General features: G+C 42.0%; 1 long non-coding RNA gene across 1 annotated transcript in view; it reads right to left on the reverse strand.

Moving 5' to 3' along the window:
- LOC308575991 overlaps nucleotides 1–14,990 on the reverse strand; it is a 769,838-nt gene extending 754,848 nt beyond the window's left edge. Inside the window, exon 1 of the long non-coding RNA XR_014002996.1 lies at nucleotides 14,978–14,990. This is a non-coding gene — a long non-coding RNA (uncharacterized lncRNA). The remainder of the gene's footprint in view (nucleotides 1–14,977) is intronic.
- Between the last annotated feature and the right edge of the window lie 2,167 nt (nucleotides 14,991–17,157).

Raw genomic sequence — 17,157 nt, forward strand, 5'->3', positions numbered from 1 at the left:
CTAGGTTGGTGGACGTTATTGCTTCCTGTGGAAGCGAGCTCCAAAGTGTAATTATGTGCAGTACATAGTTAACTGACAGAACTTCCTCCCACAGGAGGCAGTGATGGCCACAAATTGAGATGGGGGCTTACAACTAAAAATAAAATGATACATAGTAAGAAAACATCGATATAGCAATAAAACATCCAGCAATTCTATGGAAAGAAGAAGGTGTCCCAGCAAAAGAAGATTGGCAAGTTAAATTAATGGAATATGCTGAAATGGCTAAACTGACATTAAAACTAAGAAGAAGAGATGACGACAAATTTAAAGAAGAATTGAAGGACTTTATTGCATATATGCAAAAGAATTGTACACAGGTCAATACACTGACAGGATTTTGAAGTATAATAATCATAATCATTATTTATTACTTATACCCCACCCATCTGACTGGGTTTCCCCAGCCACTCTGGGCGGCTTCCAACAGGAGATTAGAAATACATTAAAACATCAGTTTGTTTTTTTTAAAAAAAATCCCTAAACAGGGCTGCCTTCAGATGTCTTCTAAACATCAGTTGTTTATTCCTTTGACATCTGCTGGGAGGGCATTCCACAGAGCGGGTGCCACTACAGAGAAGGCCCTCTGCCTGGTTCCCTGTAACTTTGCTACTTGCAGTGAGGTAACTGCCAGAAAGCCCTTGGCGCTGGACCTCAGTGTACTTGTAATGTGATTATGAATAAGATAATAAGTAAAAATAATGACTTTCAGACTACAGAGGACATGAGGTGTGAATGTACACAATGTAACCAAGGAAGGGTTTAGGGGGAAGTTGATTCTTTAAATACAGTGGTACCTCGCAAGACGAAATAGTTTTCCGTTTTCTGTTTTTTGAGTCGTTCCGCAAGACGAATTTCCCTATGGGCTTGCTTCGCAAGACGAAACGTCTTGCGAGTTCTTGTGAGTTTGTTTCCTTTTTCTTAAAGCCGCTAAGCTGCTAATAGCCATTCTTCGCAAGACGAAAAAACCGCAAGATGAAGACACTCGCGGAACGGATTAATTTCATCTTGCGAGGCACCACTGTATTTGGACATGGATATATATTGTTATTGTATAAGTTAGTTATTTTTGGAAAATTAAAACAATATTATATAAAAAAGACACCCAGAAATTCTACATGTGCCCAAAGACACATTTTAAGGTAAGAATATTTTCCACCGACCTTGTTACCAAAGCCCTTTTCTTTCTAGTCAAGTTTAAAGCAAGGGCACGTTGTAGCAAAATGGTACATTCTCATTGTGCTCAAAATCACTATCGAACACACAATGGCTCCCTTTGCTGAATTCCTTATTGGATTTGTTGGAAACCTGATTACACTGAACTGTTTAGCTTTGTTTATTAAGATCAATGAGTTCTGCAGAATGCCTCATAATTGCACATTTGATTTTTATAAGGATCTAATTAGCTACTGCATAAATTATCCTATAGTTAACTTTGCCACACGACTGCCCCTCTAGGAAGTACAACCAGCTCATTGCATGTGGGTCTTTTTGCCTTGCCTTGCGGTGCCCCTTCCCAAACAATAGAATTTGCTCATGCTGTGAAGCTGTTTGCTGCCTGTATTTTAACCAAGTCTCTGTGAATGACCCAGCCAAAAGCCAAGCACTTCTGAGTCCTGCTAATTTCAGTGGGAGAGTTGAGCTTGTACTTTCTTCCTCCAGTACAAATCAAGGTTGCAGCCTTAGCCAGAGTTCCATGCTCTCCGCATTTCTAAAGCAGCCACTCTGCTTTGAAATGAAGAGGACATCTTAAGCTTATCTCGGCTTGAAGCTGTAATGACAAACATTTCTCAAATAAGTGTAAGAACGTTATTACTCACTTGGGTGTTTATTATAATAATATTAATCACACTAATTCTTTTCAAAATGATTGCTCAGCTATTAAATGAATTGCTGGAGCCCTTGAAAATTCTACAAAGCCCAGCCTAGTAACACCAGTCACCTCCTGCCCTGTATTTCAGTTTGTTCGGATTATCTCAGAGTATACATAGATCAGCAAAAATATTAATCTATTTATTTATTATTTATTTTAAACAGTGAAAAAGGAGAGTGAAATGCACCGTAGCTTTCAATTGCTTTCAATTACCATTAAACCTTTTATTTTGAGGCCAATTTGCATAATGTTTCATAAACATGTAGGCAGATTAACCTTTTTAGTTAATTTATTCATTAGCAGTAAAAATTCAAAGCACCTCTTATGAGAAAATAATGTCTTGCTGTTAAATTACATGGAAACAAAGCAATTGGGACAGGCTTGCTGAAGTTTGCCCCGTCAGAGCACTAAAGAGTGCAGAGGATAAAGCTTCCCCTGTTAGCACAGTGTTGATTCAATGGCCTGTTTGTGAACAATTAGCAGTATTATAAGAAGATTAGGCAAAGTATTAATTAGAGATGGGTTTAAAAGGTGTTGCCTGGAGCACATACCTTCAAAAGCAGAGAGTGACAGGGAGAGTGCCGAAAGGCCATGGGGAGAGAGAGATTATCTACCATGACTCATGCTTTGCATAAGCATTATATTATTAAGGCATTCTCTCTTTAAAAAGAAAAAGGGGGGAAATAAAAAGTTGGGGCAATGTGGTGTGAGTGTGTTTGGGGCTCATGTCTGCTCCATGCCATATGTAAACATATTAATTTATTTTATTTTTATTGGTAAAAAAAATAGATATCAAAGAAAAAGTACAGTTAGAAATAGAAAGAGGAATTAAAGTCACTAACAGAGCCAAGTATTTAGGAATTTGGATAACCATGAAAAAATATTAATTTATACAAAGACAATTATGTTAAGGTATGGAATGAAATTAAGAAAGACTTGGAAATCTGAAGTAAATTAAAACTTACATTGTGGGGAAGAATTTCTACAATCAAGATAGTAGTTTTACCAAAAATGCTGTTCCTTTTTCAGTCAATTCCTGTTCTTAATGGCTTAAATTGTTTTAAGGAATGGCACAGGTATTTGGCGAAATACATTTGGCAGGGCAAATTATGTAACACGAAGTAAAGGCATACACTTCCAGACATTCACTTGGTGGCAAGACAGGAATTAAAAAGGGGCAGGTGGCATACCGTGTTGGGAGAACTATCTGTGGGGACTGTGGGATGACCAAGCTTTGCTGTTTTGTATAACTTCTGTGATGAGGCAAGTGCCTGTGGTGAGCTGGGCTTCCTGGCTCTGCATAAAAATCAGGCAAAACACAGGTCCTCTGCCTTAAGAGGACTAGGTTCTGATAGCTTATCCCACTGTGAAAGGCACTATTCTACAATAGGGCACCTAACTATGGATGGAACTGGGCATCAATTTGTGTTTGTCATGGCCTTGAGTGCAGAGCTGGAGGGCAGGTCCAGTGTTGCTGTACAAATGGCTGACAAATTGAATGGGGTTCTTGATCATTAACTTGAGACTAGTGATCCAGAGCCTGTGGAACCTGAGGAACTCCTCTTTTGGATGCTTTCCCCTGAGCTTAATCCATCTGAAGGATCAAATACCAAGTATCTCATGTTCCACCACCCCCAAAATGCAAGGAACATAGCTGGTGGAAGACACTAGAAAAGTGAGTCAATCCTCACATGCTTCCCAAGCTGAATGGGTCCAAAATAAGGCTGGCAGCACTTGTTCCTTGCCAAAGCTGCTATGGATTAGTTATTCACTATCATGCCTACAAAATATGTGTTAGTGGACAGTGGCTGTAATGCTGGAGATGTTGCACAAATATGATACTGAAAGACAATATCCTTCCAGGATGGCTTTCAAACAGAGCTAGATAAGGCTGTGTGGAACTCTGTTGGTTCAGTTCTTTTTCACCTTTACTTTTTCATAAATAGATCAAGAACTTTGATGTCAGGGACGGTCATCTTAAGAATTAGACTGGTGCTGGGTATGAAAATTGTAAGCTTTGCCTTGTATTGTCTGCTAACTACAGAACACGAGCACCATCATAAAAATGACATGAGAAATTGTGTATTGTGCAAAATATAGTAATCAAGGGCAGTGTAATTGGATTTAAAGGATAAGAACCTCAGCAACTTGTAATGTTTTCCTTTTAAGAAAGCAGCACTGAATGGTTTACATTTCATGGTCCAAATAATCTGGCAACAATATGGGAGATAGATAAAGCTTTGATGAGGGGATTGCTTAGTATACCCAACTATGTGAATGTGGAATAAGATAAGATAAGAATATTTAAAAGACTCAAAGAAGATGGAGAAAGTGCATAAAGAAAACCATATTTGGATATTACTGGGGAAATATACTAGAGGCTGAATAGCAGCTAGTTCAAACTGACACAAGTAGAGTGAATAAAAGTGTGCTGAAAATCAGGAATTAGGAACAACTCCCATAATCCATGAGCATTGGCCATGTTGGTTGGGGCTGCTTGGATATGACGTTGGACAACTTCTGGAGGGTCACAGGTTCCCTGTTCCTGCTGTATATGAAACAGAAGTACTTTCAATTGGTAAATAAGGCTAGGAAACTAAACTAAACACCTTTATTTCCTCTGTTAATGGATGGGGGGGGAGAGAGTTCTATCTGCAACACATAATGTTGAACTTCTACATAAATGTGAAGCCTCCTGTTCTGGAAGGTAGGACCAGAACCAATAGCTTCAAGTTACAAGAACAGAGATTTTGACTAAATATAAGGAGAAATTTTCTGATGGTAAAAACATCCCAATGGTGGAATGCAATCCCTCAGAAGGTGATGGTTTTTAAGCAGAGGTTGGATGGCCAACTGTTGTGGGTGCTTTAGTGGAGATTTCTGCATTGAAGGACATTGATTAGATGACCCTTGGGGTACTTCCCAACTATGCAATTGTATGATTACACAATTCTATTAAAAAAAACAGCTATTTAACAGTGCCTGGGTTGGGTTGGGTTGGGGGAGAACAAATAGAGAATGATAAATAGATCAAAGGATCTATTGAGACAAGAGATTTGAGGAAACTACGAAACTTTTACAGGCAACCAATATGTGGGGCATAGAATCATAGAGGTGATCAAAAGTGCTCATTATTTATATATAGTTTTAAGATGGAATCATTTTAGCACATAACAACTTTTAAAGTGTAATAACAACAACAATAGCACTGCAAATTGTATGCATTGACAGGAAAAAGAGAAATTATAAATTGTGCTGGAAAGGCAACAAAGCCAAAGGGTATTGGGAAATAGTTGATGAAACAATACAATGTTAAGACCTTCCTCAGCACATGTCCCAGGGGTGCATTTGTTAAATAATGTAAAGAACTGTGCTGCAAGAGATAAAGAAGTGGTAGTTTTAAATCTTATAGTAACAGTGAGCCTTGCATATGTAAGGCACATATGCAGGGCACTGGAAAGCAGAGTAATTCTGTCTAAGAAAGTGTCGCTGTTAAAAATCTTAGAAACCATCAAAATGGTAAATCTAAATGTGTATAGAGCACAAATAAAAAAACAGTAGGTGTCAGTGTAGTAAGTTTGATGAATGGGATCCTGCCATAAATTACATTAACCAGGGAACTACAAGGACAGATAATACAAGGAATTTATTAACTTTGTATTGAAGCATAAAATGATGACAGGCAGTGCTGAATCTGCATCTAAACTATTGTGTGTGTGTGCGTGTGTATACACATGCCCTATATTACTACACTTATAACAGTATTGATAGCACTACATGAAACTGCAAAATAACAAAAAGATTAAAAAGGAAAAACAAGCTTTATCCTGTTTTGAGGAAAGCCTGAAAATATTCGGCGTTGAGAATTTCCATAATGATTTACAACTCCACTTCATGCAATAAACAGCATATTTCAGGATAGAAACCCAATTATTAGGAAGGTTTGTTTGATTCTGCAATCCTTTTATCTGTCATGAAGCAATTTTATGCACCTTCTGGGGTAATCAAAAACCAGGGCATTTTTCATAAACATTTTATTCCCCTGAAAAATGTGCCTCTCTTTTGGTTACATATTTGGTACTTTTTCAAAGGCGGGTGAGTTTTAAGGGGGCAAAAATCTCCATTGGCCTATTATCGGTTTCTTTGAAGGGCAAGAGAGGAACATCCCCCTAGTCCATTATAGAAAGAATTCTTTGGAAGCCCATAGGTCAGGGCTGGGGAACCTGTGGTGCTCCAAAAGTTATTGGCCTACAATTCCCATCATCCCTACCATTAGCTATGCTAGGTATGATTGATGGGTGTTGGAGTCCCAACAACATTTGGCGAACCATAGGTCTCTCTTCCTTATCAAAAGCAGTGTGTGATTTGAAATCTCATGGAATGTGACCATGTATTTTTAGTTCAGTATGTTCATTCTACATGCATGAATGTGTGTTACACCAGCTAGTAAGCAGGGAACGATTTTCCATAATGAAATTTGGGGCAGATTATGAAGATGCATGAATATACACAAAGCAAGTGCTGGCCCAAAATCTGATTTCCATTTTTTCAGAAGATTTCTTCCCATGCTAAGAACGCTTCCACTTTTCTGTTTCATTCTCACTTTAGAATACTGGTGGATGTATGGTTTTAAGCCTACCTCACTGCAATGTGTTCTCAGATGCCCTGTGAAGGCAGATGTCAGATTTCTTCAACATAATGTTACTTCATTTATTTAACAATCAGAGGGTAGTTTTAATATTTATATTAACGTGAGCCTGCTCCACACACCAATCCAGCTTTAGTCTGACTCTGGCTGTGGCTTCACCCTCCTACATTAACATCCCGAGGTTTTCCCTCCAAAATGGAAAACCCAGTCAGCTGACTGGGGTATAAATAATAATTATTACAGTGGTACCTTGGTTCTCAAATTTAATCTGTTCTGGGAGTCCATTTGACTCCCAAAATGGTTCAAAAACCAAGGCCAGCTTCTGATTGACTGCAGGAGCTTCCTGCACTCAATTGGAAGCCACGGAAGCCACGTCCGAAATTCGGCTTCCAAAGAACGTTCGCAACCTGGAACACTCACTTCTGGGTATGCAGCGTTTGGGAGTCGATTTGTTTGGGGGCCAAGCCATTTGACTACCAAGGTACCACTGTATTATTATGTTGTGTGTGTTAGGGGTTAAACTTTTTTTTCCCCTCATAAAAAATCACCCAGACACATTTTTACAGTTCGATTTACACGGACATGTGTGTGTTTTCCTTCAGCCACACTCCCCCCCCCCCGCCAGGATGGACTTTGGTCTTTGAAATTTCAGCGGTGCCATGTGTGAGGCCAAACTTTGGTGCCCACCACCTTTCATTTCTGCCCAGTTCACTATGTCATAGTTGTGGCACCCTGCGGCGCCCCCTCTGCACAGCACACAGTGCAGCAGAACCAGCCGGCCATGCTGCCTTAAATCCACCTCTGTCCTCCGTGACTGCCTGCCCTTCCTAATCTGAAAAAAGTCCTTTGAGAGAGTTACCTCATGATATATATTCCCCTGGGCTGCAGACTGCTGCTGAGGTGATTTGTAGAATGAAAGAATGGACACTCCTTATTCTTTCTAACACTCGTTAACCACCTCAGAATTAAGACAGACATGACAAAAACCCTGCACGCCACCCATGGACATTTTATCAGAACATTTCCAAATGCAATTTCTTTTCTCACAAACCAATGAGGAACGGTCTACAAAATGCAGGAGAAATTTGTCAACACAGCACTGAACAAAACAAAACATTACTGTACAACAAGACTGAAGACAATGTGTTGAGAGTGAACATGAAAATGTTCTGCTTTTCATGTTTTACATGTTGTGTAGACTTTCACACCATCTTTATGGAAACAATAAAGAAGAGCTGGTTATTCTTTTTGGGGAGAATTTCTCAAGTGTACACTGTGTTACATTCCTTCGTAATTGGCCTTTTCTGTCTATCTTGTTAGACACAAGTAAACATTTGCTGTACTTTCAAAACTCCTGTCTCCTCAGAGATTAGGCTTCCTGGAAAAAAAAGCAGTAAAAGATTCATATATCTGCAAGATGGATCCAGAATGGGAATTTCACACTTCCTAGCTGTTTTGGCAGGGTTCAGACAATGATTAGTCCAAACTCTGATATTTTATATATCCGTGGGATTGGCATAACATGATGCATTTCTGATGGAATACACAGGCATTGGCTGGGGTTTTCTCCCACCTGCTAAATTCACTTTACATGTATTATCATTTCACACGGGGAGAGTTCTGCAATATATTTTCATAACTCCAGACGACCCATTATTTTTTGCAGACGCAGCAGTGAAAACAACATCTCCTTTTCATGTTCTCCACTGTCTCCCTGGAATGCATTGTTTCTGGCTTCTTTAGGTAGGCCTGAGAAAGACTCTTTGCGTGGGCAGGCGGAGTCCCCAGATCCTGCACGGTCCCCCCGTCATGTGGAATAACAACTCAAGACAACGTGCTATGGGATTAAATTGGCCACAACTTTATTAAATTTCAAATGTGGGTAGACCTTGGCTCAGGCATTGGGCGTTCTCCCTCCCTGGTCCCCAGCCGGGGACCTAGGGAGCATCAGGGTTATCCAGTGTGTGTGGGGGGGATGGGCCGGCTCTGGAGAACATATGTTCAAGCAGAGATGGCCGCCCCCGTAACGCCCCCGCCGCAGGAGAGAGCAATGACGACCTTTCGGTGTACGGCCAAAGCCTCCCTTCAGAAAACCCCTTTAACGGGGAACCCTGGTATCGCCGCCGCAAGAGGAAGATAGACAAAAGGATTCCGCCCAAGGCCTGATACCGCCAAAGTTGTGACGTTTTGCTACGGGAAAGGCGAAACCTGCCAATGCAGGGAAATTCCTTTCCGGCCCTTTAACAGCGACCTTAATGTAGCAGCGCCCGCATACCTGTGAAGAAAAGTTAACCTGCAAAACCTGTGAAGAAAAGTTAACCTGCAAAATAAGACATTAACTGAGGGTGGGTAGGGTGGGAGAAGCTCTGGAGCCAAGTGAGGATTCCCAGGTAAGATCCTCCCTCTATTGTGTGGGCAGGTAATCCCTCCCCCTACCTGGCCTGGTCTCCTTGGCAACGCTTCCCCCAGGTGGGACTGGACAACTGACTGAGGTAGGCGGAGACCTCCAGGTATCACACCTGAGGGAAGGCAAAGCCAAGCCTATGCTGTTGGGGCCGCTCCAGATCTAGGGGCTGCACGCGCCCACGCAAAGGGCGCCCCCCGTTTTAAGCGGGGAGCGGTCATTCAGTCATTACAAGTGTACTTCAATGTTGGACTCCAATAAGTTGTTGGACAACAAATCCCATCACCCCTGACTATTGCCTAAGCAATAAGATGGAAAAGCTGGTTGGGGCTACTAGGAATTTTTAATTTTGCTTCTTGAAGGTTTTTATCACAATAGAATTGTTTTCTGCTGTTATTCTGCAAAGGCCAATGTAGGGTGATACTGGCTAAGGCTGCAATTCAAATTCACCTGTACACCTGTCTGTGGGGTGCTGTGTGAATTCAGGAGAGGCATCCCTCTGCCTATTTCTGCTGCCGCAGCCAGATTCCCTCCAGCCACCACTAGCGGGTTGGATAGCTCAGTTGGTAAAGCGTGAGACTCTTAATCTCAGGGTCGTGGGTTTGAGACCTATGTGGGGCAAAAAGATTCCTGCATTGCAGGAGGTTGGACGTGATGATCCTTATGGGCCCTTCCAATTCGACAGTTCTACGATTCTACTAACTGAATGATGCCTGTGTCACTCCACTGATGTAGACCCCACTTTACCAGCCAAATGGGAGTGCTGACAGAAAACCTGCCAGTGGTACTCCCACCATTGGAGACCAATCTGTGAGTGGGGTGGAGCCAAGCCAGCACAGGATTCCAAGTTGTTCCCACAGTTGGAGTTGGCTGCCATAGGACCCAATCTTTTTGCCCCACCTACTGCTGCCTTCAGTGTCTGAACTGGATGCAGCAATTGTTCCACTGCTCTGCTAAGTCACAGCAGTGGCAGGTTGAGATTGCTCTTTGAGAGCACTGCAGGTGGAAGAAATCTCTGTCCTGCACAGATGCAAATACACTTTTCACAGAAGTCCCTAATACACCGGTGCTGACATGCTTGAATCTAGCAAGAGCCTGTCATTTTACTGATGCAACTTGTCATTGCAGAGGGCATCTTCACCCATTGAGTGTGACAATAACTCATAAAACCTTTTCCCCTTTTGGTTCCTCACTGGGGTGTAAATATTTCATCCCAGGCTTTTCTCAGCCATGACTCTTGAGTGTTTTCATTCTGAAAGGTGAGGCTTTGGGTATTTCTGACAGTTCTGTTGGTGCCAGGCATATAGATGCCGTTCTCTTCTAGTGCTGACTGACAAATATGAGAATTGAATTACATTGTTCACAGACTGTCAACTGTTCACCGAGACATGCGGAAGGAGATTCTGTCATCCTTACATGCAACAGATCACAGAAATGCAGGATAAAGTGCCAAAGTCTGGGGAGGAAAGCATTGTCATTTGAAGGCAATCTAGACCTAGACCCAGTTTTCAAAGAAACCTAAATTCTAGTGACATTTGGACAAAGATGTGAAGCAAGAATGGTGAGCATTGAGCATGGGAGTCAAATATGCCCCTCTGGACCTCTCTATCTGGCTCTCAGGATACTTCCCAAGCCATACACCCACTTCAGACACTATCCTTCTCCCCATATATCACATTCACTGGCCTTCTTTCACACCATTCTTGAGTGTCTATGCCTGACTAGACTATTTCCTTGAATTCTGAAAATGCTTCTTGCTCACCTGGACGGAGGATGGAGAGGGGTGTGTGAGTAAATTAGCATTTTTGCTCCACCCACTTTTGGTTCTGGCCCCTGGAAGGTTGCGTTTCAACAAGGATGTAACCCTTTGTTTTGGAGTCTGACCTAAAGTGATATGATTAAGCTTTCTGTTTAACTCTATATTTGTTTTGTGAAAATAGAAGTAGTCTTTATTTCTTCATTTCCCCCATATATAACTAACTTCTCATGTGACTGTTGTTAAGGAGCTGCCCTCCTTTTGTCATTGGTTAGAGAATGGAGCATGATGCACAGTCATTGCTAAGCATTTGCCAAGGGCTTCATTTCCCCTTCCACAGAAAAACGACAACAGTATGACTGGCTATGGCTGACCAATGGAAAGCAGTTGTTGTTTAGTCATTTAGTCATGTCCGACTCTTTGTGACCCCATGGACCAGAGCATGCCAGCCACTCCTGTCTTCCACTGCCTCCTGCAGTTTGGTCAAACTCATGCTGGTAGCTTCGAGAACACTGTCCAACCAGCTCGTCCTCTGTCATCCCCTTCTCCTTGTGATGGAAGGCAGTAATGCTTCTGAATACCAGTTGTTGAAAGCTGTAGGAGAGGAGAGCACACTTGTGCTCAAATCCTGCCTGGGGGTTTCCCATGGGCATCTGGTTTGCCACTGTGAGAATGGGATGTTGCATGAGATAGGCCATTGACCTGATCCAGCAGGCTCTTATGTTCTTATGGAAGGCACTGGGGAATGGTCATAGAATCATAGAATTGTAGAGTTGGAAAGTGCCCCGAGGCTCATGTAGTCCAGTTCCCTGCAAGCAGGAATGATGTTGCCTCCATCTTCCTCCTCCTCACACCACCTCGACAAAGTACTCTTTCCTGTTATGGGATGTAGGCCACAGTAAATTCTGAAAATGATAAATTGTGCCTAAGAAATTAAAATCAACCACGTCTTCACTGTATAGGTCAGAAAGGTACTGTTCTCCTTTCTCATTTGGAATGCAAGACCTATATATTATTATTATTATTACTACTAATAATAATTTTTTACATTGCTCAGGTTATTTTCTTCTGATTATGGAATTCAAATCCATGAGAATTTATTTATCTGTAATAATAATCTAATAAAACTGTGGTAAATAAGAATGAAAAAATGTCCTTCTTGGAGTAAAAAAAAAATACTGTTCAATAAGACAGAAAGACCCAAGGACACAGCTAAACTTTTCACTATTGGATTTTATTTGATGATAAGGAAATCTTGATTAATGAATCTTCAGCTCTCATTTCTCATTCCTTTTGTCTCTTCAGAAATATTCTGAGAATGGATGAATGTGAGGCATTGAAAAATCGCCTTTCCAAAATATCTATTTACAAGGCATTCAGATTTTGGGGTCTGTTCAATCCAAGGCCTTTTATTCTTAGCTATTGAGCTAATGTTGTGTCTTGGGAAATGCTGAAACATCTAAATTGAATGTGATTTATGTAATTATTATTATTAATAATAATAATAATAGGACATAATATATGCATGTATACGAAAGCAAAAATGGTTGTTCATAATGCGTATATATAAACATCTGTGTGTCCAAATACTTTGTTAGCTTTCATCGCCTTTCAGTTGTTTTTCTGACACTCTGGTCTTTGACTCCTCCAAGCTACTGGACACTAACATATCATGGCTGAGCTTAAGTCTTGTCTAGTGTTGAGATCAACTTTTGACTCACTTTTTGGGGCACATGTGAAGGGAGATTTTGGGGGCAGAGGGTGAAATGGACAGGGCAGAAAAGTCATCAATGTTGCAGTTGCCTGCCGCTTGGTGGCCACCATTTTCCCTTCCTCAAATCTCCAGAAAGATAGTATGGAATGGACCATGGATCAGTTGTAGAGTATCTGCTTTGTATGCAGAATGTCTTAGATTCAATCCTTGACATCTCCATGTAAGGCTAGGCGATATCGCTGCCAGAAATCTTGGAAGAGCCACTGCCAATCAGTGAAGATGATGCTGAACCAGATGGACCAGTGGTCTGACTTTCTCAAAGGCAGCTTTCTATCAGACAACCTTTGGGGGAAAGTTGTTCAGGGTAAAATGGTATAAACCAGGATGTTCCCAGAGCGCCTTTCCTAATGGAAGCCAAGAGTTTTATTCACTCAAGGTCTGAATTTGGCTCCTACTCCCAACAAATGCCAAGAGTAGGAGGGGCACTTCAACCCAACCCTAGTTCTAATCTCTCTGTGCCTCCCTGTTCACTCATTTCCTCACTCCTGCCTCTATCTCTGGCTGTGGAAAGTTTCCAAAAGCACTTTTAGCCAGTTGCTTCAGGTGGGAGCAGGCAGCTTTCATCTTAAGCACCCAGCTTCAGGGCAGCATTTTAACTTTCCCCAGCCAGAGGCATAGGAAACAAGAAACAAAGGGATCAAGAGTGGAGCTCTGAAGAACCAGTGCAGTTTGCTCATCTGACAGCTCACTTGTCAACGTGGCTGGCAGTAGCACCACACCTGAAAGAATATGCTGAGCGCCTCCTGTTTATAGTGTGTCATTCTGCATGAAGACAGGAAAACGAGCCACGGAGAACAATGAATTCCCACCCCAACTCATATGGACACAATAAGAGACATGCTGGAGCAGACTATCAATTCCATTTAGTCCAACATCTTGGTCTCGCAGAGGCCAACCAGGTATCTGTGGACAATGACAGTTTTAGGGCAGTGCATGCAGTTTCCTTGCACTGGGAGCTGAGCCAAGAAGAAGAAGAAGAAGAAGAAGAAGAAGAAGAAGAAGAGGAGGGGGAGGAGGAGGAGGAGGAGGAGGAGGAGGAGGAGGAAGAGTTTGGATTTGATATCCCGCTTTATCACTACCCAAAGGAGTCTCAAAGTGGCTAACATTCTCCTTTCCCGTCCTCCACCACAACAAACACTCTGCCCCACACTCTGAGAGGGGCTGAGAGACTTCAGAGAAGTGTGACTAGCCCAAGGTCATCCAGCAGCTGCATGTGGAGGAGCAGAGACGCAAACCCGGTTCCCCAGATTATGAGTCTACCGCTCTTAACCACTACACCACACTGGCTCTCAGCTCTCTGGCTCTCAAGAGTGTGCAGGACAGAAAGTGAAGGGGAGGGACTTCCGGGTTAGCGCGAAAAGGTTAATGGCGGATTCCCTTCGAGCTCCGGAGGGAATCGGCTCCGTGGAAGACGGGTCCTGCCGTGGCGACGACGCGGGGACCCTTAGAAACCACAGGCGTGGAAGCCTGTGGACTTGGTGACTCGGCGGGCACCATTTGCGCCCCCCGACCCGCGAAGAAGCCTTTTTAAAGGCTTTGGAGCGGGGAACGGAGAGTGGGGTGGTGCTGAGAGTAGACCGCTTCTTCTATGGAGTGAAGCCGCAAGCCATGGCCGGAGAGCGCTGACTTCTTTCTTTGAACATTTGGACTGCAAAAGTAACAACCCGTGAGTAGTACGGAAATTGGACTTAAAAATCTCTTTTTTTCTGAATTCGGCACGATCGGGGGAGGTGTTAAAAGGAAGTCCGCCCCCCCATCCTGTAGACAATTTAAAGCAAGAATTGGATAACCAAGGTCGAGAGACCACTTCTCTCTTTGCGAGACAAAAGTTAATTTCACGATTTGGCATTATAAGTATTTTGCTGGGGGATAAGAATAGATTTTTAGGAGCTGATGTGCAACCCCCCGGGATCCGGGAGCGATCCGCGAGAGAGCCTGCTGAGGAGACATAAAGAGTTTGACAGCTGTCAAACAAGCTGTCAAAGTTAGAAAAATTTGCCTTTTGTTATTTCTGCTGGTTATTTTTGATACATTTGACCTCAAGTCGTTGAAAATAAAGAAGAAACAAAAACAAAGTAACTTGACTGTTGGAGAATGAATACTAAGTAACTAGAATCCCTCTAGAGGGGGTTCTGAGACATTACAATGGCTGCAGATGGAAAAATACAGGCTGAGTTGGATAGAATGTTTTTTCTCCTGGGAAAGTTACAAGATCAGAGTGAAGCTTTGGCTACAGATGTTATGACCTTGAATTCTAAAGCAAATAAACTTGTTGATTGTGCCAAGGACTTGACTCAAGAAAATTTTGCAGGTGAACAAGAAGAGATATGTGCTGATTCAGAGGAGTGGGAAGGAGGAGCTGAAATGCCGCAGGTGAAAAAGGACAACCAGAGGCCTGTAAAAATGGATTACAAGGAAAATAAGACCTGGATGATGAGAATTTGGTTTGAATTTGAGAATGAAGATTGGAGAGATCTCCCCACGGGGAGATCGGAAGACCTATGGATTACAAATTTGATTAAGGTGAAAGTTGGAGCTTTTGGGACATTTGGGACATTTGGACTTAGAAGGAATAATAAACATGATTTGGGCTCCACTTTTGAATATGGAGGTCTGGTTGGAAGAAACATAGACCCTATTGGGACAGAGCTTCTCTGAGACTCGATGTCCAACATAAAGGACTACCAACAAAACCGGCAGAGAGGGACTGAAAGAGATTTGAGGGCCTCGGACGTGAGGGATCCAGGCTGAGAGCTGATAGACTGATGGATATTCTTTGGGGATCGAAACCGGGAAAGGGGGGGTGAGAGTTTTGGAATCCAAAGGGTGTATAATTATATATTGTTTTCTGCTATTTTGTTTTGTAATTAATATAAAAATTGGGAAATTTGTGGAAGGGAACTTGGGTCGACCTTAGAAAAGGACGTAAATGATGAGTATTGTGGTTTAATCGAGGTCTATAAGTTAAATTTGGTTAATTAAGAAGAATTAAGTAAAATATTAGTAAGGTAAAAGTTGGAGATAAGAACTTGCTGAGTTAACTATTGGAATTGGGATGCAAGAAGGGGAGGTGTGGGGAAGTCAGGGAAAGTGGTTAAGAAATTAAGGATTTGAAATTATACATGTTTGTCTTTGTGTTTGTATGTCTGTATTGTGTATTGTGTGTGTTTATATAAATTGTGAAAACCCAATAAAAAAATTTATTAAAAAAAAAAGAAAGTGAAGGGAAGGAATAAAAATAAGAAAAAAAATTGGGGGGGGCACCTAATTTTCTCCTCGCTCGGGGCAACATATTACCAAAGTCCTCCCCCCCCCGTAGGAAACCAGCAAGTAGGATGGAGGCAGTAGGCCTCTGAATGGCAGTTGCAGGGGACCACAAATAGGGGGAGCACTGTTGCACTCAGGCCCTGCTTGTAGGTTTTGCATAGTAGATGGGTCTTTGGTCTGATCCAGTCAGGGCTTTTCTTATACAGCAGAACTCTCTTCATGTCCCTGCAGCTGCTGCTCAGAGGCATATTGCCTTTGGCACTCACATTACACAAGTCTTGCTCAGCTACCTATTGGCTTCTAGGATTTCAGCAGATGTACCCCACAGATTTTCACAGTCATAAGATTTGGAATATGTGTGTGTTTGTGAGTGTAAATATGTGTGCAGAAATCGTAAAGTAATGGTATTCTGCATCCTTTCCCACATTGTACACTTTTTCTGAACACCTGCTGAATCATGGCACACATATAGCTATGCCTGAAATCCAAATTCAACAGAACACCCTTTAGTTCTAACAAAAAGTATTATTCTTATTATGTTTGCTAAAGAACATCACAGTTGTCACTCAAGTGGCCACACATGAAGGGTCAGACCTTTATTACAGTTCCTTTTCTATGGATTAGAAAGTAATCAATGTTTAACCAATAGAAGTGATGTTTACCAAATCATTAAATGAATTACCTGATGATAAGAGCTGCACAAGTTTAGTGTGTGTGTTTTTTAGTAATCTCTCTAGTGCAGTGATTCTACCTTGGGATTATTATTATTTTGACTAGAGATAGATTCATTAGTATCACAGAAAAAACTAGGTCAGAGTAAAGCTTCATTACTAGGATTATGTCACTTGAGAACTGGGGTGAATTTCTAGGAAGCCTGAGTAGCTGCAGTAATGTATGTCCATGAGAAGAATAGGCTGCAGAGAGCACTGAGATGAAACTGAGAATAGCATTTCCAGGCATGAATTCTATTTTAAACTATTCTATGCATTTAAATACAGATATTCACATCTGTGATTTCACATATTTGTGCGAAGAGGGAAAGAGAGCAGAGAAAGGCTATGGAGTTAAGCATCTGGCTCTGTCCTCATGTTGAGGACAGCATCCACACATTACGCTGGACATCAGAACTGAGGAAGTCTTCACATGTTTGCTACTTCATGTGGAAGTGTCTCTAAATTCTAGAATCCTGAGTTGGCAGAATTTGGTGAGACCCACGCAGGAAGAAGTAAATGCATCTGTGTGAACATGTGGATGGAAAAGGAGGGGCTGAGATTGAGATCTCCTGCCCCATTGACTCGCTTTCCCTCTTTGTGCAGTTCATTGGCTGTGGTCCTTAGAACTATTTCAAGGGTACTCTTCAGTAGTGCCTGTTGCCCAGTGGGGCTGGTGGGGCAGA

This window comes from Podarcis bocagei (assembly GCF_964188305.1).
Source record: "Podarcis bocagei genome assembly, chromosome: 1".
In the NCBI taxonomy this organism is placed as follows: Eukaryota; Metazoa; Chordata; class Lepidosauria; order Squamata; family Lacertidae; genus Podarcis; species Podarcis bocagei.